Below are 23,874 nucleotides of genomic sequence, written 5' to 3'. Positions count from 1 at the left end.
AGCTGGTCGCTAAGAGCTAGAGGGTATTTAGAGAAGCTTTTGGGTTTAAAAAGGCAAGGATACACAAAAGGCAAGACACCTTACTGATGACTTTGCTGTTATTTATTCTCAAAGACCAATGTGAAGGAGTTTAAGAGCTGAATTCATTTTTAGCTGTGCATCGAAGTCAACAGAGTTAGACCAGGACTACATTTGGCAGGATTTCCATATCCTGCAATTCAACATGGAATATGTAATCATCTGACAGAGAGTTCAGTGTGTTTAGTTGTATAACTGCTAGAACAGATAAAGGATCAGCCAGGCAAACAGTGAAATATGAAAACGGTTCTCGTAAAAACATCCCAGCCTTGGGGCATGCATCTGCCAAGACTACTCCGTGGTGACATGAATGGACATAGCATTTAACTACTCTCCAAGAAGAGAGAGGATTACAAGGAGGTGGGGAAAGCAGGAGAAGCCAGTGCAATCCTGCCAACAATAGCAGGTTGCAATACTTAATCTCAGTGCTTGTGCCAATGCACTTCGAAGCTGCTGTTGTTTTTATGAGGAAAAATGCAGAAAAGACTAATCTGTGTATTTATGTCTGTCTGGAAATGTTATAAGTGCCGTGTGGTCATTCTGATTCCAGAACCAATGGGGTCGGTGTTCCCAGGATGGAGAGACTTGGATGGGGTGCCAGAACTCAGCAGCCACACGTGGAACTGAATGCAGAGTGAGTAAATGGAGGGATTCGGTAAAGTGGGAGACATAGGCAAAGCAAGAACTCTGCAACGTTTCCAAATGCCAGGATTTTGGGGGGCTGTTTCAGCTCGTATGTGCTTGAGAAGTTCTAGAGCATCATCTTCAGCCCTTTCATAACATGCTTCCCTATTATGCAATCAATGTGCTCATTTGTTGTCTGGTGTGACTGCTGGCATTATTTTGGTGGAGTTTATGCTAGAGGAAGCATCCTGTGTGCCATAAGCTTTAATTAATATATGGAACAATTGCAATAAAGGGGCAGTGGTTCCATGAGCTGTACCAATATTTTCCTGTGCTTGCCCGTAAAAAGTTATTTAGCATAAGGGGCTGTGACTTGTTATCTACTCTTCTTTCTCTTCTCTGATACAACAGAGCATTTCTTTAAAAAATGTTCTGGATTTTTAATGATGGCTACTGCATCTTGGTCTTTGGTCCCATGTCTCTCTTATGACAACCACAGCCAAAGTGGTAAATATCCCACCGATTTTTTGAGGCCACTGAGATGTCTATTCAGATCACAGGCACAGGCACACTGCATAGGTTATCAAGTGGTATCACTGTAGGCCAGGCTTAATAGGACTGTCCTGTTCCTGTTTTTTAGCTACTGTTGTTACTGCCGGATGTTGAGGGAATGGGTGTGTGGTGTCAGGTTATGTCACTGGCGAGAGAGCAAGAAGGAAGCAGGTTTTCTGCTGGCTGCTTGAAAGATCTGCAAAAGAAGTGGATTTGGACTCGTCAGGACATGCATTCCCAGAGGAGGGTGGAGGAATAACAGAGATGATTTGCTGCTACTTCATACTACTCTTTGGTTACGTAAAAAACATAATATACTGATCTGTCCTTCTTATCTGATTCTGCCATGGTAGTCTCCATGCTGTCTAAGGGTTTGTTTGATAATCTGTCTCTGGTGGTTTGCACAGTTTTGCTTTAATCCAGCTAAAGCTTAGCTCTGTTTGACTGCTAAAAGACAGTGACATGTAGGAGTAAGGCTTCCTTGGCTTTCTTTGTTGGGTAGGACAGATATTTGGCAGCTGAGTTTTCCAGGGACCTAGGGATTAAAGTGAACCTTGAGTTTCTTCTTACTTAAAAGTCTCCATCACTCCAAACTTGACATTCTTCTTCTATATAAGATATAAACTACTGCGGAGCAGAAACATTTTCCAGATGACAGTGCTCCTTAAATGGTGTTGTAGGGCACTGGTTATCTGTGGCAGGAGTCACATATCTCTACAATACTCATGGGATCTCTTTTTACAATGGAATGGGTTCCAAGAGAACAGAAAAGTGTGTGGACAGGTAAGAAGGTGATCACTAATGTGATCCTTGTCTAAAACAGATTTATCCACATTTATGAGCTTCAAGAAAGATTCCTTGGTGCACTTAGCTAAATCAGGACTAACATGAACATGAAGTAGTTTGCGTCCATTTGATGCATTTGTAGAAGCTCTTATCTCTTAATGGCTCTGTATCTGCCAATGGTCCTACAAATTTTTAAGGAATTGGAAGAGCATTTTCACCATAGTTGTGTCATAATTTGATGTTCCGTCAAGTTTGTTACCTGCCAGAGACAAATCTGTCTGTTTAACATGACTTCCTTACACAACAAGGACATTCTGGAAGTGTTCTGTACTGATGGGAGCTTCAGCTGAAGTGGAAGACTGAGGCACTTAGTTTGGAAAAGAAGTAAATACAGAAATTGAATGTTCAGTCGTGTAGGTGCTTAAAATACAGATTCCTACATGTTTGGCTCTATTTTGCTTCAATGATTCTGTGAAAACCATTCTTTCTTGTATTATCTGGGATCAGATTTCTCAAAGATACAGGATGCTTCAGAGAAGGAGAAACTGTACTTTGGTTGAAAGTAACAGAGTAGGCAACAAATAAATAAATAAACATTGCATTTTTGTAGTCAGATGCTGATACCATGTACCTAAAGCTGTAACATCATACGAAGTTTATCAGAGGGCTGGAACACTCACATTGGCATCCTTGCCAAATTTCTCTTGGGCAAATTACTGTTCATCTTCCTAAATCCTCTTGGCAGTTTCTACTGGAGAAAGACAAAAGGTTTGCCATGTGCTGAGGCCCTGGACAAAACACAGACCTGGGCTCATCCTCTGTCTCTGCGTGCACTCCTTGTCTGCGAAAGGCAGCGCTTCCACGCTCTGTGGCTCAGGTGCTCACCAGGCTGATAGCTTCGGATGGCTGATCAGGGGATAAATTACAGGGAGGCCTAAAGACTCTGGCACGGGCGGCCTTAGTGGATGAAAGCCTTCCTCATACCCTGTTCTAGACACCTGCATGCTGCTACTGTAGCAGCTCCAACACTCACTTGCCCTTTCTTTCAAGGCAGCTGTATTTCACTGGTATTATGGATGGCTATGCTCTTGCAAGCATGTAGTGCAAATGAGCTGTGTGAGTGCCATAGTGCAGGGAAGAAATGTGAGTCATAAATCATCATTAACATCTGCTGGAAGACGTATCAGTGCCCCAGCAGCTGTAGGTTACTCTGTCAGAGGACTTGACAGAAGACTGAAGATTGGTGTTGTTTGGTATGTTTGGGACACAAGTTCGTCAAGATTGAGACTGCTAATGGCTGCTTTAGGAGGCATGTCAGTTTTGGCTTAATGAATTTGTTAATATCAAGCAACTTTCTTCTTCCAAACAATGGTGTTGGTAATTCACAAGCTGTTATTCTTGGAGCCCTAGTTTAACAAAAGCCAGCCTCTCTGTCTGAATGTTGCTGCTTTCATATTTTATTGCAGAAATTACACAAAAATATTTGGCTTGTCTAATCAGGGCTTGACAATATAGTATATATTGCTGAAAATGTGTCATCGCATTATTCCTACAAAAATAAACTTTTGTGTTTTTTTCCCTCGTCCATTGGCATTTTGCTAGTTCAAACTGGGGAATACGGGATGTCTGTGCAACTTGTCTAATAATACAAAACATACGATTTGGGTGTAACGGTGGTTATCAGTGCTACATAGATTGTTCTTTTGACCCAGTGCTTGTTTTTCTCCCTCTTTAGATCTATAGGTTTAGATCTGCAGACTGCATTAGACTGTGCTGCTGGCATCTGCAGTTCCAGAGGTTCTGGAACATGGGACTTGCCCTTCCTGAAAGTCCTTATTAATCCATGTTCTTACATGGGCTAGATCATGCAATTTGTTTTGCAAGAGGCCTTTAGGGCCAGGAAAGCTTATTGTGGTTATCTAATCTGACCTATTTCATTACAGAGGTCACTGAATAGCCCCCGCAGGATTTCCTGCAGCTGGGAGAAAGAGTACTTGAAGAAAGTTTTCCACTAAGATCAGAGATGGCTGAAGGCTTTTTGGCAACGGAAGCAAAATTTAGTTTCAGGGCAGCAGCAGAGTGGGTTGTGAGAGGAGGAGGGCTGGAAGGGCCCAGGGGAATTTGAGGGATGGGGGGTGCAGATGCTGGGGCTGGTTAGGAAGACTACGGTAGGCAAGTGTGAGATAACCAAGCTTTTGGAGACGGTGAGTGTGAAACAGGCTCAGGGAAAATCACAGAGGACTGCAGAGAAGATATGGAGGCAATTAAGATTATTTTGTGGTGGAGGTATGATTCAGGAGGAGGCCACAGGGCCAGGTTGTTTCAGGTAGAAACTTTTCAGGTGGAAGGGAGGAGAGAGAAGGCCATGGCTTCCAGAAAGAGCATGGAATTGATGATGCTTTTGGAAAGCTCTCTTTGGGGGGCAGGAGGGACTTGAAAGACACAGGAAGTTTGAGAGGGCTGTCCTTTGGTTGTCCTCTGCTTTCCACCTCACCTCATCTGACTGATTCCCCTCTGGACTTTCCTTACAGCTCTCCCCCTTTGGTGGTCTGTGAGCCCCACATCCCCAGCAGCTGACTGCCTGGCAGAGAAATGCACCTCTCTTTGTTCAGTTCCTATTTCTTCTACCATGCTTCAGGTAATTAAAAGCAAAAGGATGGGAAGGGGGCTGCAGGCAGGTGGTGGCTGGAAGGGAGACCTGGGAATGATGCTTTCTGCTTCTACTGCTGTAGCACCAGGATGGAGCATGAGCTACTTCTTGTCCTGACCACTGTCCCAATTCCTCCTGTGAGTCAAGGTCTGGGCCTTGCCCTGGCTCAGGGGGGCCCTCTCTTTTCTGGCGCTGTGCAAAAAGTCAGCCTGTGCATCCTCCTTCCCATTGCTTTGGGCTCAGTCCTGCTCACCTGCTGCCATGAGTTCGCTCTGATCTTAAATAAAAGCTGTGCAAGTGATGGAGAGCCCACTGAGGCTCTGGGTAAGCTGTTTTGGTGAATGTTGTGAAAAATGTAAGCCACTTCACTAGACTAGATCTATTCAGAAGTGTGGGAGAAAAAGAAATAGGGTGGTTTTGGCAAGGCTGGTTGACTGCTTGAAAAATGTATAGCAAAGTGGGCTTTTTGATATATAAAAGGTAAGAAACACAGGGCAGCGGAGAAGAGAAAAAGCTGACAAGAACTGGAGTAGGCAGCTAACGAAGGATTGAAGCAGTATACCGTATTGCTACCATGGAGAAAAATGAATACTTTCCTCTCAGAGATGAGAGGTGAGGAAAGGGGAGGATATTTGTTCAGCTTAGTGTGCAAAAATCTGACTGTTGTCTTGTCAGGCAACAGGATCATTGGCTCTGTGAGAAGGAAGGTGTGGAATGGTTAAAACTTTCAAACCTGGACCAAAGATTTGTAAACTGTTCTTATAAAAAGAAAGGATAATTTTGCTTTGATGAACAGAATTTTTCAGATATCCTATCTTCTCTGTCCAGTTTGGTATTCCTTTCATGTCACAGACCTGGTTCTCCAGAAGTTGGAGCTACAAGCAGTTACACAGTGTTGTGGAGGGGTGTCAGGCCATGCATGGGCACGTCAATCCAATTTTGTTTGCTGATATCCTCTAATACAGCTGCTGACTGTGTGCTCTCTTCTGTTTTCCAAGCTGTGCTGCTTTACCCATGGCTGGAAGCAAAGTTAGTGCATTGCAGGCTTCCAGAAAGACCATTTCTTTCATGACACAGAGCAAACAAAAAAGGGCAAGACCCTAAAACTAGACAATAGCATTGCTAACTGAATGCTGAACAAACCAGAGCAAAGGGACATAACAAAACAAGTATAGGAAATCAAAAGAGGACGGCCCTGTGGCTGCTTACCTGGCTTATTACTAGCAGAAAAATACAGAGATATCATTTGCCAAATGAAAATGGAAATAAAAATGTTGGGTTTTTTTTTTGAGAACAGTACAAGTTCTGAGAGAATATTTGCAAAGTTCCATCTCTTAGGAAAGTTGCTGCTTCAGTGACAGAAGGAAAGGGCTTTGTGGAGAAATCAGATTGTCTCAGATAGGGAGGGGGTGCCCAGGCAGCTGTTTCGGTGTCTAGTGAGGCCAGTACACATCTGGATGCACTAGGTGGCAGGGTCTGCCTGTGACAGTGAAACGCACTGTGGGATGGTGTTTGCATGGGACAGAGCAGCAGGTGGAGAGCATATTTCCTTGGAGTTGCCAAAAACGAGAGTCCAAAAGATCTCTATCTAAAGATGGTATGCAATTCATTACCAAATGCAAAACAGCCTTCCACAGCATAGTTCACTGATGAGCAAGAAACTTACATTTAGTTGATTGAAAGGAAAGAGGAGAGTTTCGCTATCAAAATGCCTGTGAACCATGTCTTTGGGTAGAAAAAACATCACTGAAAACGGCTTAGCAACTTCTTCCTCTGTCCTTTTGATATTCAATAAATTTAAAATTGCTTGTTAAGTTTTGGGCAGACTGAGATTCATGTTTGCTCTCATATCCTCCACTTGGCCTGACAGAAACAGCTTTTGATTCTTGTTTGGAAACTGTGCTCAAGACTAACAAACTGCAGGTGCGTGCAATGGGAGGGCCTGCTGGCCAGTGCTGGCAGGACCTGAGGCCCTCTCAGCTGAAAGCCTCACCTCTTATGAGAAGCCTTGATTCAGGGGAGGGCTTTTAGTGAAGAAAAGGGTGTTAGAGCTGCTGGTGGAAGTTACAAGAGACAGAAATCATACTCCTGCTCTATATGGAGGTTAGTAGCAGGGTGAAATTTGGCACCAAATGAACTCTCTGCGGCTGTAAGCTAGGATGGTTTGGTCATGTCTGGAATGAAAACCAGAATAAGGTCCCGCTTTCTGAGTTATGGGTCAATGATGTTGACTGGCAAAAAGATCATACTTGGGAATAACAATAACCCCGACCACAATATTTGAATGTGCTCATCCCAAAAGCGTGCTTTGGTATGGAGACAGCTTCTGTTATTCTCCACAATAAAGCATGACGGTTTTCAACCTTAGATTGCAACGTGTCATATGTTGGGTGTGTATCTTCTATACAGAGATCCATTCCTTCACTGGAAGGTTTTAGGGACCTCCGGATTAAAGAAGCTTGAAAACCACCAGTGTGGTTGTAGCCCACTCCATTTGTACTTCAGAGGTGTAAGTATTAAAGACAGGCCCAAACCAACAGAGGGATCCTCATCCTCTGTCTCTCTGAGGGAATATGAAAGGTCTCTTTTGTACATTCAACAGATTAACAGTATGAGCCCAACTTGGGCTTTTAATTTTAGGGACTGACTAAATGTCGTGGAGGTCTTGACTTCTTATGGACATCAGCTGTTTTGGCTCCTATCAGACAAGGAAAAAGTAAAAAGATAAACATGTACAGCTAGTGGACAAGACTCAGACACACTACCACTTTATGTAATTTTTTTGAAGAGTCCATCTATGAAAAAGCAATGATGCTTTTTCCTACTGCCAAATTTCCTCGTGGCAGCCTCTTGTCTCTTGGTCTTGTTACACATAATTATTTTTGTCTGTCATCCTCTGATCCCTCTTCCCACGTCACTTGCTGCTTATACCACTGAAATTACAGGCATTGTTTAATTTCTTCTGGCCTACAAACTATTGTGAGAGTATCACTTTCCCTTCTAGATCTCTTCTGACCGAAACCTATGTTTGATGTGATATGCTTGGACTGACAAACAAAACCACAGGTAAGAAAAATAAACCTACAGATACTTTGCCAGGTAAGCAAAGAAGAAAAGTAAAGATGACTTCTTCCTTGCTTCCCTCTTCTCATAACTAAAATGGAAACTTTTAGAGGGCTGAAATTCAATGATGTATAGTCAAAGATGGCGACTTTTCATCACTCTGCTGATGTGTGAGGACCATAAAAAGAGGCTAACAAAGAGAGGGACCTCATCTTCCTGAGACGATGTAAAGCCAGCTATGGTGTTTGTTTTTGGTGGGGAGCGGAGTGGGGGCTGCATTTCTGATTATCCTCACTGTGCAGTGAATGCTCAGGGCTGCTGCTTCCTTCTGAAGTCTGACTCCCTGCACAGTGGCTACAGTGTACGCCAAAGGCTTGATGGACTGTATGTAGGGAGCATGCAGGTCTGTCAGGTCATGCCCTAAGTGCTGAGTGCTTCCAGTGCAGTGAGCTTTTACTGCTTGGAGCCCATAAATATGCCTTCGTAAAAATTGGCATCAAACTTTGGCAATGCTCCAATGTAAGGGCAAAGCAAATCATCCTGAGTTGAAAAGCTGCACTTTAGCTGTATGTGACCACTTGTGCATTAACTCTACGCCTCTGGCTTTTTCACTGCTTCACTAGGGTCCCCTTTCATTGCCAATTACACACACTTTCTTCTCCACTTACCCCAGTGAATCAAGCCTCTTTTTCTTTTATTGGCTGTTTTCACTTCCCTACATCCATCTTGCCCATATTTTGTCATCCCGTCTTTCCTCTGGTGCCTTACCAAGATCCTTTGCCAGTTAGAGTGCTCTTTTCACTAGCAACATCCAACACTGATCTTGCCTCCTTCCAGCAGATGAGCCTGGAAGAGGCCAACACAAGTTCAGGAATGGCAATCCAAGTGTACCAGCAAAAAAACACAAAACTAGCACAATTGAATCAGTACGCAGTTTTGTCACCAAAACCTGGCCCCAGGATTGAGAGAACGCTAGTAATCAGGGGAGATGGAGTGTTTTTGGCAGTGTAGAGAAATGAGATCTAGTCAGGGCTTTCCAGGTGCTTGCAACATATGGTTTTATTTCCAAGGGCTCTCTGAAAACAAGACACTGAGGAGGGAACATGGGCGGCCTGAGGTGATGCATGTCTGTCTACAGGGGGACATGAGTGATTTTCTAGCGTGTGTTTACAATGGCTTATCTATCAGGAGCAGTCTGCTGCCCTAAGAGCAGCCCGAGCTGGTATCCAATACAGTGGATGGACTTTCCTCTTGCAAATGCCTTTTTGTTTCCAACAATGGTTCCACCAGACACCAGTCAGCCTTGACTGGGCTGAGTTCACTCAGCAAGTACCTCAACTCAATCACTTGTTTTTGGATTGTCTGAAAAAAGGAGAGAAAAAGAAATCCCAGGAAAAGTGAACATTTCTGAGAATGATGGTTGTTTGCTATTTCAATTCAATTTTATATGAATTATTTGGGTTGGCTACAGCAGAGCTGCCAGGTGGCTAAACATGCCGAGTGAGTGTGGTCAGTGCTTGGGACACGCACTGTGCTCAAGGCATCCAAAAAATTAGTCCTGACCTTCATTTACTCTGCCAATCACTGCAGGCTGCCCTTACATCACATTTTTCACTAGCCAGTAACAGATTCATAGAAGTAAGGGATGGAAAAGACCTGTTAGGTCACACAGTCCATTTTTCCCCCTCCCTCCCCTCCATTCCCTGAAGGTCAGCCCAGGGCTGTTCCCTACAATGTATTTGCTAGTGCTTTGTCCAGTCTTATTTAAAATGACTCAAGTGGTAGGGCTGCCAGCAGCTCCCTCTGGGAGCCTATTCCACAGTCTAATGGGCTTCATTGTTAATTTTTTCCTGATTTCTAGCCTAAAATATCCCTTTGCTAGTTTTATCCCATTACCCACTCGCACCACCCTCAACAGTTCCTCTCCTTCCACCTTGCTAAAAGTGCTAGTACTCAACGCTGCTCAAACACCAGTTAGCAGAGAATTCAAAAGCGGTTTGGAAAAAGTAGATGCTATTGCTTCCTTCACAGCCACTACAAAAAGAAGTTAAGGAACTAGGAGAGAAAGTGAGTGATGAATAGAGCCAGACACAAAACGCACGTCTCCTAACTCGTTTCATGGCCTTTATAGATAAGAGCCTGTTCTCACCTCTCCAGTCAAATTTATATGCAGGGAGTTGAGAACGAGCAGAGAAGAGAAGGGTGGATCTGCGGTTTTGATGCTGATCACAGCAATCCCTTGACACTCCAATTTATTGAAGTGGTGACTGGGAAGAAGGCTCAGAATCTTTCTACTACATTATCTTCTCCAAAAAGTTTTTTGATTTCTGTTTGGACTTAGCAATATTCAGGGCATTTGTTTTGAATGGGATGAGGCAGGTTGCCAGTATATTCTGACGAGATAATGTCCCAAACCAAATTTCTGGATGTAAACAGATACTGTAGTAGTCTGACTCCGGCTCCAAGCTTCACAGCTGGGCCTTGTCTTTAATGATACATTGAACCAAAATCCCAGCTCCAAGCAGGCACAGGATCAGAGATGGATTTTGAGTTTTGAGCCTCTGTCTGGTAAAAAAAGAGATACTTTTTCAAATATCCTTCATCAAGTATTTTCAAAATTGCTCTCTGACTTTTAGCCTGGGTCTTACTACTTGGGATACCTTTGCGAAGGTGCTTATGGAGTCAAGTGAAATGACAAATCTATGATAATGCGGTTCTAGCTTTATCATAGCTCTTGTATTAATGCTCTTGAAGCAATCTGACATGGCATGGACCCAACCTGCAAGGTCCCTTGAGGACTGGGCCCTCAGAAACTAGAGATGGAAGGGACCTACAGGATTAGATCATTCTGTTCATTCCCTCGCCAATACAAGTCTGTTCCCCACGGTACATTTTCCAGTTCTGTGTCCAGACTGGTCTTATTTTTAAATGATTCATATGATAGGGTTTCCTCCAGTTCCATTGGTGACTGGACGGTTGCCAGAACAAATTTTTTTTTATCTTAGTTTGAGTTTGTATCTTTGGATTCATCCAGAATTTTGAGGTCTGCGATTTGTACTGAGCTCTAACTGGCAGTAGACTGAGTAACTGCAGAGAAAACTGTAAGGACTTTGTCTTGGTTTCTTGAGACAAACAATTCCCTGAAAGAAGCCAAGAAAAGTGTTATTTCAGCGAGACTGGCAGGGCTGGCCCATCAGTGAATATCTTCTGTGAAGGACAGATGTGGGTTTGTTTGGAAACACCTGTCCAAGACTTTGCACTGACATCAGTGGTAAGGCTGCAATTTATACCCTTGCTATTGAACTCTCAAGTATGGTGACTGTGATTGCTTCCTCTGAATTTACAACTTGAACTTCAGGGGAGTTTGTGGGCCTATAACTGAACAGTGCTGGCCAAGGAGACTGGAAAGGAGCAAGACTACACAGGTGCACTGCTGTGAGCACAACCTCTTGCTTTGCCATTCTGCATCATAAACACTTCCATTACTCACTGCCACACACTGTTTGCACTCCAGTGCTGTTTGTCACTGTTATCCACACTGTTTGGAGTCCATTGATATTGATGTCCATGCCCTTTGGATCCCATCTTTCATGAAAAATAAATTATCTTCTTGAAAAACAGTCATGATTAGTAGTGCAGCCAGATTTCACAAGGCCTTCAGTACTCTTCTTGGCCAGCTGCTTTCTCAAAAGGACAAAAGCTCAGCAAGCATTGCTCCCTCCAGCCTAGAAAAGAGCTAAAACTAGTAGCAAGTCTCCCACTGTGAAAGGGCCAAGATTTCACCCCTTATACTTTCTCCTCTTTTGGACACTATTTCTCTGCTTCGTCTCCAAAACTGTTTTTCTTTTCTGAGATTTTTCATTCTGAGGGTGAGATGTGGCCTCCGCCTTCAGGAACTGGTGCATGTATAGCTGCAGCTGTGGATGGGTAATGCTTAAAGGCAATGTTGCCAACAAGAGCCTGGTTTGGAGCTTCAATCATTTATGCAGGCTGATGAAACACCTCCTATGGATGCTTAAGGAAAAAAATGAGAAATTTGGAAACTGTGAACAGAGAAGAAGGGCAAGACAGAAAAGGGCAGAGCACTGAGCCACCTCCTCATAGCAGACTCAGAATTTCTAGGATCTTGCCTGCCTTCATCCACAACGGGAGCCATGACCTTTCTCTGCAGGATGAAGTTACCTGCATTGGTTCGGCTGTCCACCTCCTCACACTAGGCCCTGCCCTGAAAGTGCTGTGCCCAGGCCTATTTCCTTCTGGCCAATTAAAGATTTAATTCAAGTTGCCAGAAATCACACATAATTGAAGGACAAACTGTACTTGTTATGATTAACCCTAGAAGAAACCTGTGTTTTCACCGGCACTGTTACTTACTTTAAGGAATGGCAAAGCCTAATTTTTTCTTTTTTCAACTGGCCAACTGCAGTAGTCTTATCTAATGAGAGGTAACAGCAGTTTATCTTCTTGCACGTCCTCTCAGAGATGTCTACATGTGGTTCTCATTCTTTTTTGCATATGGGTTTTCCATGGAGCCTGCAATGATTTGTCTACCATCTTAGACCAACACTGATTTTTGTTCTGTTCCCGAAGTGAGATCCAAGCTGGTCTGTAGGAATTACTTCAAACAGGTACTGTTTGAATTACTTCAACAGTTGTGTTGTGGTAGATGTAATCTACTTTGTTTATTGATTTGGATTTTTACTTGCAGAGCTAAAACAGGTGACATAAAAATAGGGAACTGGTGTCCTAGAAACCTTCTACCACTGTCCAGCTACAAAGACTTTTCTTATGTAGACAAAAAGGCCATGAGGCAACCTGTACTGGGTTTAGTAGAGAAAAATTAAGATTGTAAATATTTTGGTCTGGAAATACAGTAGGTCATTTCCAAATTATCTGTAGAATAAAATTGTTATTCATTCTGCATTGATTGAAATGGAAGACTGACCAGAAAGTAAATTATGTGAATTCTGACACAAATTAGCCAAAGAAAGATAAGTAGAAATCTAAGATGGAAATTGAGTCCAGTTCTTAACCATCACGTAGGTGATTCTAGGTACTTTCAGCCTGCAGTACATTTTGTAATAATCTGACCCAGTGAATGCATTTGATGTCACTGTTTGGAAGGGTAAGTTATGTAGTCAAGTATATGGTGTGTGATACAACATCAAATCTTTCTGCTCCTCATGAAACCCACCACTCCTTCAACAGTGGTAAGATTTCTCAGCTGAGATCTGCACATTTAGAATATTCAGCTTCTACATAAGTAGGAAAAAATCACATTCACTTTTTTTTTGTTGTTTTTTTAGATAAAGCTAAATTCCAAATATCAGTCACTGTTGTAGCCAGGAATTAAAAGGTGATCCAGTTTCACAGTTACAGAGCAAAACCAGAGATAACCTTTTTTTATTTAAACCATCCCACACAGCTCAAATTTAACAAACTTCAGGGTAAAATAAAGTGAGCATTTATTTTATCTGGCATGTAACTTATTAAAATAAATGTGTTTTTGGTCAGTTTATTTATAGCACCACCACTACTGTAGATATGGTGGGTTGCAAAAATTATGTCACAATCATTTTTGGATGAAAGTTTTGCTTCAGACAAAATAATTCATTTTGGTGAAAAATGCTTATTCTTGGAAAAATAGCAAGATTCCCCTGAAAAATAGCATTTTGGCTGAAAACTGTTTTTTTTTTGTTTGTTTTTCACTTTTTGATGAAAAGTCAAAATTCTCCATGGCGAGAAAGGAAAATTCTGAGTAGCTTTAGCATGAGGTATTTTATAGATAGGCGAGAAATAATCTTGCCTCAAAGGGAATATAATATAAACTGACAAAAATCTAAGAAATTTGGATCAGTAATTTTGAAGTTACAAAAGTTTAAATTCAGCAGCTTTGCATGTGTTTATTAGAACATCTCCAGTGATGTGTTTTTAATGCCTCAGTTTGGGATTACCCATGTGAGAAAATCTCATTCCAATTGCAAAGTCCTTTTCCATAGTGTTTAATGTCAGTAGAGACAATGAGATCATCTGGTTTGGCCTCCTCATGTACAATTCATTTAACTCCATTTTGAGACCAAGACTCATGATTGGCTGAATCGCAGATGCAAGAAGAACACCTAAACTTTGCTTCCAGACATTTTCTTTTTCTTTTGTTGTTTCTTTTGTTGTTCAATGTAGATAAGAATTAAAATGATTTAAATATTCAACTGAAAATTTGTTGGTTTGGTTATTGCCAGTAATTCTTATTTATTGTACAGTAGATTGAAGATCACCTTTGAAATTGGTATTTTCTTATCTTAATGTCGTGGTATAGTAAAAGTCGAATGATAATAGAATTTTGATGGCAGATATAGCTGGTTCTTTCTGTCTGTACCCATGTTTATTAGCACATGAAAGGAGTGGGGAAAAGGGAAATGCAGTATTTTTTTAAATTCTGAATTTTATTCAGTGTAGTGGCTTTGGTCCCACCAAAGCTGCAGAAGTTGCTTAACATTTCTACAAAACATCCCCTAAACAGCATTCTCAGGACTGCAGCAGCACTTTTTTTTTTGCCACAGCATGATGCTGGGACTTCAGCCTGGCCTACTCTGGCTTTAAAATCTATCTCAGAATTGCTGCTGTTCTGAAGACCGCTCCTGTTTTATACAAACAGCTCATTTTTTTCTTAGCTATATAAATTTATGAATTTATGGAGAGCCTTTGTTTGAGTAGATTCAGATTACCTGTCAATTCAGATCAATCTGGTTGTCCTCTCCCAACTTCCTTCTGCCATTCCAACTGCCTTTACATCTTATATGAAAATTATCAGTAGTAATTTTATATTTCCTTCTAAATACTCGAGGATGATAGAATGTAAGCCTTAGATTTACAGCTGTTATTTCATGACCCTCCTAGAAACAACCCTATTTAGTGACACTACTTACAAATGCTTTGAGATATATAAGCTAGCTAATTGTCATTTTTTTTTTGTTATGCAGTTTCTTAGCACTATATACTGCCGATTTTTGTATCAGAATGTTGTGTGGTACCAACTCAAACACCCTATAAAATTTTATTACATTTACACAGTTACATTTATCCAAAAAACCTCAGAGAATGAACTCAAGATTGTTTAAGGAACAGTATTTTCCATAAAGCATTTCATGTTGTCTGGTATTCATTACAGTATTCTCCTTTATTCTGTTATCAGTTAAATTCCACACAAGCCTTTTAATTCTTTTGTTTGAGGTTGATGTCAAGATAATCAGTATTGTAACACCGGTAGGTACAGTTTGCCCCTCTCAAATGTTTGCACAAGATGATCATTTATCTACTATTTTCAGACTTCTTTGATATTCTGGGGTTTAGTAAAAATAAGCAAAAACTGACTAGTGAATTCTTTTAGGCAAGTCCTTTAGGATGCTTGAGCTCAAGTTATCCGGGCTGAAGGCTTTAAAATGTGCATCCTTAAAAGATATTATCTCATTCCTTGTATTGGACAGATAAAGTAAAAATAGTCTAATCATACTTTGTCAATGAAAACACATTGTTGTCAAAGGAAAACAAATGTTTATTTTTTTCTTTGTTTTCATTACTGCTATTGAGAATTCTGTCTGTCACTGAGAAATCTGCCTTCATTTTCCTTTATCTCACTGTATTTAAACTTCTGGACAACCACTTTTGCCAATAATAACTTTTTCCCATAGGATATTTTATCTTTTTTATGCACTCTCTATACTTTGCAACTACAAATCTGTATGCTTTAATATCTTTGTATCTTTTCCTATTTCTTGAATAGCACTTCTGAAATTCTTGCATTTGATATATCACCAGGCCAAGGCAAGCCTTCAGGCAATGTATTTTTTTTTTTTAATTGATTCCATGATGCTGTCTGGTCATCTAACAGGTTCTTGAAGAACTATGTTATGTCTCTCATATTTTTTGTCTACATTTTTCCTATTAGCAAACTTCTCTTATAATTTTTCTGATGTCAGAATATGTCTGTTTGGAAGCATGCAAGTGTTTTTGTTATTTGAACTGTACCAAGTTTGCATACATGAAATAGAAACCGGTCATGACCTACAGTTCCTAATCAAGTACTGTTTTACTGTTCAGAATTCAGTTCATCTTTATCCATCATAATAAGTTACCACATGCAATTACCTCATGGATTTGCTTCCCATTAACAGTCAGGTGCTTTGTCATTCCTTTTTTCCCTTTGACATTTATGATGTTTCAAAGCCCTCTGCCCTTTCTCATTAGAAACTTCCTTTGGACCTTGCTAGTTTTGTTGACCCGTCAGTGTCTGGGATTTTGCACTTCTAACACATCAGAATTCAGCCATGAGTTATCATGGATCTGAGTTATCTTCTTTTTCTTATTATCCACCAACACTTACAGTTTTGAAGTCTTTCTTCTGATATGGTCAATATAGATCCCAACTCCACAGACAAATTCCCATTTAAGGCAATGTACTTGGTCAACAGGGGAAAGCTATATTTAAGATGTCTCTCCGTTGGGTCTCTCTGATTAACAAAGTACAGAAACCTTTATATTCTACCAGCTGAAGCAGTGAGATTTATGAATCCCTCAACAAATGATTCATAGGCTTTAAAAATAACAAAAACAAAAACTTCCTACAATTAATTATTGAAGTGCTAAGACTGAATAGCTGGTGCTTAGAAGGTATGAGATTCCAGAGCTTGACTTGTTGCAATTTAGCTTTGTTGCCTGCCTCTTTTCTAGTTTCCCCTTACCTGCAAACTTTACTCTCAGCATAACTGTACCATATTAAAGGTGCATAATGTGTAACGCACTCAGGCTAGAATTGAATTGATAAACAAAACAATTTAAGTGTTCACAGGTTAATGATATTTGGGTTCAGAGATTTGGGGGCTGGAAGGGGGTAACTGCCCCAGCTTGTCTGACTTCCCATGGGGCAGACAGTAGTTTTGCACTGCAAGGAACTGGAATTATTTTACGCTTGTACAAGTGATGTTATTGTGGCTGCTAACTTGCCATTGAACTACTACAGCATGTCACATAAACATCCAATCTGCATTTAAAGGCTCCAAGCAATGATGAATTTACCACTTCGCTGGGTAATATGTTTCAGTGATTAATTACTGTCTCACTGTTAGGAATTTGTGTCCTATTTTCAGTTTACATTTTTCTACTTTCCACTTTCTGCCCATTGATCTTGTATGGCCTTTCTCTGATACAGCTAGGGGGTTGCTCATACCACGCCTCTCTACTTCAGAAGCTTTGAAAACTGCTTTCTGTTCTTTTGAGGGTCTAAACTGACTGCACACTTCATACCTCTCCTTAGAAGAAGCGCTGTCCAGAAGCTTTCCAACTTGTGATCTGTTTTAAAATGCAAGTTCCAGAGCAGAACTCAATTCATAGGGTTCTCACCAAACTGTGTGGAAGGTAATGTTACTTTGTTTTACCCAAAGCTTTCCTATTTACAGCAAGGAATTTAAGTGATTTTTTTTCTCCTACTTTTTTTTTCCTGCTGTAACTGTCACTGAGCACAATCCCTGTAGCAGATTCTGTGATCCCGTCTACCTTGGAGGTGTCAGTCTTTCTGCTCTCTATACCCTTGCAGTTAACAAAGGCCGTTTTTGTGGCGGAATTCACTTCATTACAGCAAAAGTAAATAAAGCCTGTCACCACTCTAGCACTGAGCGTAGGTGCTTACCTTGGAGCGGAGCTGAGTGGGTAAATATACACTGTCTTTAAAGTAGCGTGAATAGCCAACTGGATCACATCCATGCAAGTGCGTCAGAAGGAAACCGTAACTGCCTATTGTTTCACTTCTGCCTGCGTCTGTGATGACTGCCTGATACAAAGAAGAAAGAGCAATTATCAAAGGCAGCTTTTAGAAGTAACTTTACATATGGGATGCAATTACAGTGTGAAAGAACACTGGCTTGGTAGTGACAGACAGTGACTAAGAGATCTGATTACCAGGGAGCTAACTGCCAAAATCATATCCAGGAAAAAATAGTGTTGGGGAAAAAAGTGTTCGGACTGGTCTGTGCTTTTGTCAACCCGCAACCAGTAATGCTGGCAAATCGTTGTGTGTGGGGGCTCATCCTGGGATGAATTTGAATGTCAGCTTGTGTCCGTCAGACACCCTGGGGCTTGGGGGTGCTGGGAGACACTTGTGGTCACATCTCACCCAGCTTCAGAGCACCTAAGAGATGTACCACACGCTCATCCCACTCTCAGGCCAGAGCTGCCCGGGGCATGGCTAGTGAAGGGCCCTGCACTGACTTCGCTAGCCAGGAAGGAAGGGACTGGTCCCTGGTAGTTTTCTCAGCAGTCCCCCGGGCCTTCTCTCTTTGTCCCCATTCTAACCAGGACTTTCTACAACAGTGTCCTTCTTGACTGAGGTGCTACAGGGCTTAAGTCTGGTGGCTTAAATGCCCAGTGCAGTTTGCAAAACTGTGCCCATCCAGGATGAAATCACCACCACATCCTCAAGCCTCTCCGAGCCTCCTCTCAATTCCTGAAATCACCCCGAAGTGACTCCATTTCCCGCACACCTTCTTGCATGTCTCTCACTCCACATCCTTGTCCTCTTGCATGACATTTTGTTTTGGCCTCTCCCCTCCACTCTCCTTCTGCTTTTGCTTGCTTGCTCACAGAACTGCTGTAGCTGACTCTCACTTCAGATTTGTGCTTTAAATCCACTGCTGTCCTCATTTATGTTTCTTTAGCCCTTAGCCTCAATCAGTGTGATGACAGCAGCAGTGGGATGGTTGCTGGGGGGTAGTAGCTATTTGGAGTAGGTCTAGTGTCTGGGAGAGATGAAGCTGGAGAAGAATTGAGGGCATTTGGAGGCTGGGAAAGGTTAATGGGGCTTTCCAGCAGTTTGGTTTTAAGTCTGGGAGAGTTCAGAAGAGCTTTCAGGGGCTAAGACCATTTGGTTCAAGATTACTCCCTTCGTTAAATTGCCAACAAGACTCTGGCATGTGCCTAACTGCTCTCCTACACACAGTTTGGTGGAGAGAGCTGAAGCCCTCATTTATTTTACTGGTATAGAGATATCTCTGCTCTCAGCGCAGCCCTGCATCTGCTCTATGCTCGTGCCTCGCCAGTTGGGAACCTACAGCTCTGTTAATACTCTTGCTTGTGTCTGCCTTGGCTGACGAATTGCTCACGCAGAGTTGTGGCATCTTTACGCCCTGTTTTAATACTGCTACTTGTCAGTGGATACATGAGTCAGTACATTGTCAGCTGCATCCTGCCGTTCTCATCTGGGGCCCAGTCTACAGGCTCTGATCTGCAATCTATGCCGAAAATGACAGCAGTCCTTATTGTTTCCTTTTTCGTGTGCCTGCTGCTTGAATGCGAGAAGTTTCAGATGTTTCATTTTACTTCGTGCTGGTTTTGCTTTCCAGTGTGTTTTCAGGTTGGCTCCTAATGAACAAGGAGGTCACATTCTAACTCATTTCGGAGATGGAAGGAGTAGGTGTCCTCATCCTCCAGGGCCTGCATTGTTGCACCATTCCATTTCTTCATAATGATGTTTGGGTCCAACCTGGAGCTGTGGTTTCACAAGCAAGTGATGCTGATCAGAGTGTGAGCTCTGAAAGATGTGCCCTCCCTCCCTGCATCCTTTTTCCCAGAGTAGTGACTACATCACCCCAGGATGAGCCACTGCAAGAGCTGTTCTGGAAGAAGTACAGCTGTACTCTTAGCTCCCAAAAGCGCTCACAACCAGCAAACTATGATGGGCATCCACTCTTTTTTTTTTTTTTTTCATGTATGCACATAATATCATAAGAACAACTTACATAGACAGTGTTTGGTTGGAGGAATTTTTTTATTTGGGCACTGAGAGTGAAGATCAAGCATGGAAACTCAGACACAAACATTTTGTTTCTGAGATCTTTATCTTTAGCAACATTATCAACCACAGAAATGCCAACAGGATTGCATAGGTAGGTCAATCTTTTTAGAACAATAACATCTTTTTTTTTTTATTTGCTACAAATGTTCTCACAGTTTGCAATATGATGTATATTTACAGGTAACTTTTGTAATTTAGTCTGCAATACACATTTCTGTTGGTTTGTATTTCACTGCCATTTTTCTTTTGAGTATCTCACGCCACTTGGAAACACAATAATATTGTCATGTCATGCTGTATGCTGTGTTCTGGATAGAGTGGCAGTTTTTTGTTCCTATATTCCTTCACAACTAGCATATTAGATCCGGAAAGTACACTTTATGTTCTGATAATGGAGGAGGAGTGAAATCCTGGTCCAAATGAAGTCAGTGGCAAAACTCCCATTGACTTCAGTGGGGATAGTATTTCACCCCATCTTGTGTTGCCTTGCCTAAAAAAGGAAAAGAGACCTGATCCAAAGCCTATTGTAGTCAATGGAGAGGTTCCCAGCGATTTTAATGGGCCTGTATTTGGTCCAGCATGAGGTTATTCAGTCACCTCCAAATTTTACAGGGATATAGCACTTGTATTCCCTTCTCCAGGGACTAATAAGCTTTCTCTCAGTTAGACAAATTTCCGTGCATTTGGGTGTACTAATAAGTTATTTTTTTTCTCTAGTGTTTCTTTTCAGACACTGTTTTGCCTTGTGGTCGTTCTAATTCATTACAAAACAAATCAGCACTGAACAATGACCACAATATGTAAATTTGTCTTTATAGATTCCCATTCCATAAACTTTGATTTAATAAACTTACTCCTCTTTGTAACAGAAAGAACAAAACACGGGTCACTTGGTGAACTTGAAACCTGGTTTTGATTCTGACCTACATTTAAAAGCTAAATTTCAGTCTGATAAAGTTTTAAAAATACTGGTAATGTGAAAAAGATGCTTCTCTGCTTGCTTCGTATTTTCAACCTTCTTTCCTATTAAAATTGTAAACAGCTTTATATTTCTGCAGTGAATTCTCCACTAATTTACTCCAGCGTAAATCCAGACGAAAGTTTCTGAGGGCAGAAGAGCTGTTCTACCTCTGCAGTGGGTGAGCAAAGAGCAGCCTGGCAAAGCCTGCTTCCAACATCCTCTTCCTCATTTCACTGTTTCTGTTTGATAACCCTGAGCAAGAAGTGTCTTGGTAGAGTACAGCCAAGGAAAGTATTGGGAAATGCCATTAAATGAAGCACTGGTTTGGCGACAAACACTATCTCAGAGGTTGTGAGGCTCTTGCTTGTGATATAACCAAAATGATGTGGGCTAAAAAAAGCTTTTTCTGGTGGTTTCTGTTTACCCCTGCAAAATCTCAAAATATGACTATTTATTTTCCTTTTGCATTGGAAGAAAAACAAAACCTCAAGCATTTTTGTGAAAAGCTTTTTGTGAGCTGAAACATCTGTTTTCACCTCACATGTCAAAGCCTGATTTGAATCTCTCGCGTAATTTTTGATAAGGCGGATGAACCGTCTCTGCCCCTCTCACACACAGAGCGTATCTGCTTTGGATTTCAGAAACTTTCCTGTCCAAACTTCTGTTTAAATTTAAAGAAATTAAAAAATGTTTTGGTCCACTTCAGATATTAGCTTCAAATTAGTATGTGAGGAGCTGAAGGAACACTCCTTCAGGTTTTGAATAAATGCCTGTAGTTTGTTTCCTTGTATAATTAATTTCAGTGGATAATTGACTTTTACTGAATTTCACTCCAAAAGTAAAAATATTCCATAGACAACCTTGCCTTTTCCTTATTTTTTTCTCTTTTCCCTTCCACATTTTTAACCTAGTTTTCTCCACAGTAATCTATAATAAAGTTAGTGAATATCCAAGGAGGTTTTTTTAGGTTTTGAGCTAAATCAGAGTTTCTTGTTCACTTTTTATACTGTTCGGTTGTCTTTTGGCTGATAGATTCTCATCTATGCATCAATGTTCACGCACTTAGAGTGTGTACATTTAGCCCAGCTGCACAGACTTGAAGCTGAACGTGTAAAATTGAAGTACATGAATATTTCAGCTCCCAACCAGAGAAGTAGGCACCTCCGGCATATATCTCTGTCTGCTCTAAGTGTCTATTGTAGAACAGGATAAATTGCTTCTTGGAGGTGGCTGCTTCTTTCTTTGACCCTAAAGGGAACCTAGGGATGAGTTCAAGCTTAGACTTCTCGATCTTAGACATTTAAGATCTGGCAGATGATTCCTACGTAAAGTCTGTGGAACTGTTAATTGGCCTCCTGGGAGAATCAGTTCATATCCTCCACTTGATGAAATAATACGGTTTAATTACTTACTATATAAATTCCTCTAAACATGAAATTTCAAACGCAAGATCCTTTGTGGCTCACATGGTTTCTTCTCAGTGATAAGCGCACTGTCTTTATGCCTCCTCTATAAACAAATTTTATACATGGTGTTTGCATTTTTCCACCTCCATGAGAAAACTTGAAATGATGCAAAGTTCAAGTCTCTCCATGGACTTCTAGATCATGGTCAAAAATAGTGGGTTTTTTTGTTTGTTTTTTGAGCATACAGCCCCCCCCAGTGTGATTTTTTCCATTATTCAGAAGGTGTAAGCTGTTGTTAGATTTCAAGGATGTTGTAATTTTTTTCAAATGAAAAGTGTTACGGTTAATTATATTTGGAAAGTTTTTTTTTCTTTTTTGCTCTTCAGGCACATATGTCTAGCAGTCCGTAATGGTTCATTATTAACTGCACTTCATCTGTAGGCAACAGGATTACATCAGAAACTTTTTTATTGTCCTTCACAGATTAGATCCTGGTTAGAAATCAATGAACAGAAAATAAGATCCATGAAGAAATTATATTCAGTTTTCTTTGTGCTGATCTTCTGTTTCTAATACTGCACAGGAAAAAAAAAAGTTGTTTTCTATAACCAAAATCATTGTTTTGTTCTTTTTAAATCTTCATAAGGCAAAAGTTCCAAAGGCTTAGTCTGTATTTACATATTTTTAGCAGCTTTCTGTAGTTAATTTTTGTCATGTTATCAGCACAACCTTCTGTAGTTAATTTGTCTTGTAGAAAGCTGTGATTAATGGGCCTTTGCTATAGCATTAATTTTCAGCCACAACCCCTCCTTGCCCTTTGGTATTATGTTAATTACTGGAAAAGAGCCGTGAAATCATGTATGGCACAGAGCTGTGGCGTGGCAAAGAACAACAATCAGAACTGAGGTTATGAGATGTGTCCAAACAGGAGAATGAAGAAATATCTGACCTGACAAATAGAATCAAAAACGGACGGGATTAGGCAATTCTGGCTTATCCTGGCTTATCCTTATCCATCATAGTAGTTTTCTGATTGGTCTGAATGTAATTGCTGCATTTCTTCTCAGTCCTTGGGAGGACACTTGTAATTTGAAAGCACTTATCTCAGTAGCTTGTCTCCCTTACCAGAATGGTGTAAGGATTGTTGGTTCTTGACCCAAATCCCACAAAAGAAGTTGTTGCAGCAAGTTAAGCTTTAGATCTTCTGTGTTCTTATGGGGAGAATAGTACTAAAATGGTATGAAAGAAATCAACACTACTTAATTATCCTGGGAGCAAGCAAGATCATTTATTGATGAGGCCAGTTATTATTTATTAATACCAAAATAAATGTGAATATGATATGATAAGTAGAAAAGAGACTGAATTTTGCATTCGTGAGGGGAAATATTGCAGTAGCCACAATTAGATTTGTCTGAAACTATTTAGGTAAATATTCAGTTTCTCACCTGAACATTACTTTAAAGAAAATTAAGTCTGAAATGTTGCCCTGCCCAGCCTTATGTGACAGCAATGATGGGTTCACCCATCCTGACCTCTTCAGGAGTGGCCTTGTGAGCCGATAAAGGACAGGTGGCACCAGCAGAGAGGAAGAAACAGCAGATTGAAGGCAAAAAAAGTAGATATTACATTGTGAAATACTGGGTCTTTGTAAGATTTCCAGTTTAAGCACTAGACTGTCCTCTCTGAAGCCAAGAAGTGTCATTTCAGTCTCTCTCACTGATGATATAAGACCACTGCATGACACATAGCCTTTATAAAGCATCAAACTTCTAGCAATATGATAGTTGTTTTTATCACAATGCTCCCAACAAACGGCACATGCTGTTAATATGAATCTATCTTTCAGCAGCAGATATTTCAGGCACTGTTAGTAACATAATCTCATGATGTTGCCATAATAGAGTAAGCC

General features: G+C 41.0%; 1 protein-coding gene across 16 annotated transcripts in view; it reads left to right on the top strand.

Moving 5' to 3' along the window:
* TTC32 (tetratricopeptide repeat domain 32) overlaps positions 1-23,874 on the top strand; it is a 124,203-nt gene that overhangs the window by 48,735 nt on the left and 51,594 nt on the right. For 5 of the 16 annotated variants that reach the window (XM_021389682.1, XM_021389674.1, XM_021389678.1 and 2 more), the window contains 6 exons: positions 629-712; positions 4,572-4,678; positions 7,695-7,756; positions 17,027-17,164; positions 19,144-19,686; positions 20,654-20,734. The exons of 1 other annotated variant lie outside the window; for it this stretch is intronic. The gene's annotated coding sequence lies outside the window, so the exon portion shown is untranslated. The remainder of the gene's footprint in view (positions 1-628; positions 713-4,571; positions 4,679-7,694; positions 7,757-17,026; positions 17,165-19,143; positions 19,687-20,653; positions 20,735-23,874) is intronic. 10 more of the 16 variants (XM_021389691.1, XM_021389689.1, XM_021389681.1 and 7 more) reach the window with 4 other exon arrangements.

The sequence above is a fragment of the Numida meleagris genome, chromosome 3, assembly GCF_002078875.1.
Source record: "Numida meleagris isolate 19003 breed g44 Domestic line chromosome 3, NumMel1.0, whole genome shotgun sequence".
Taxonomy (NCBI): domain Eukaryota; kingdom Metazoa; phylum Chordata; class Aves; order Galliformes; family Numididae; genus Numida; species Numida meleagris.
Note: the sequence above shows the minus strand (reverse complement) of the source record. Positions and strands in the feature narration are given on the sequence as shown.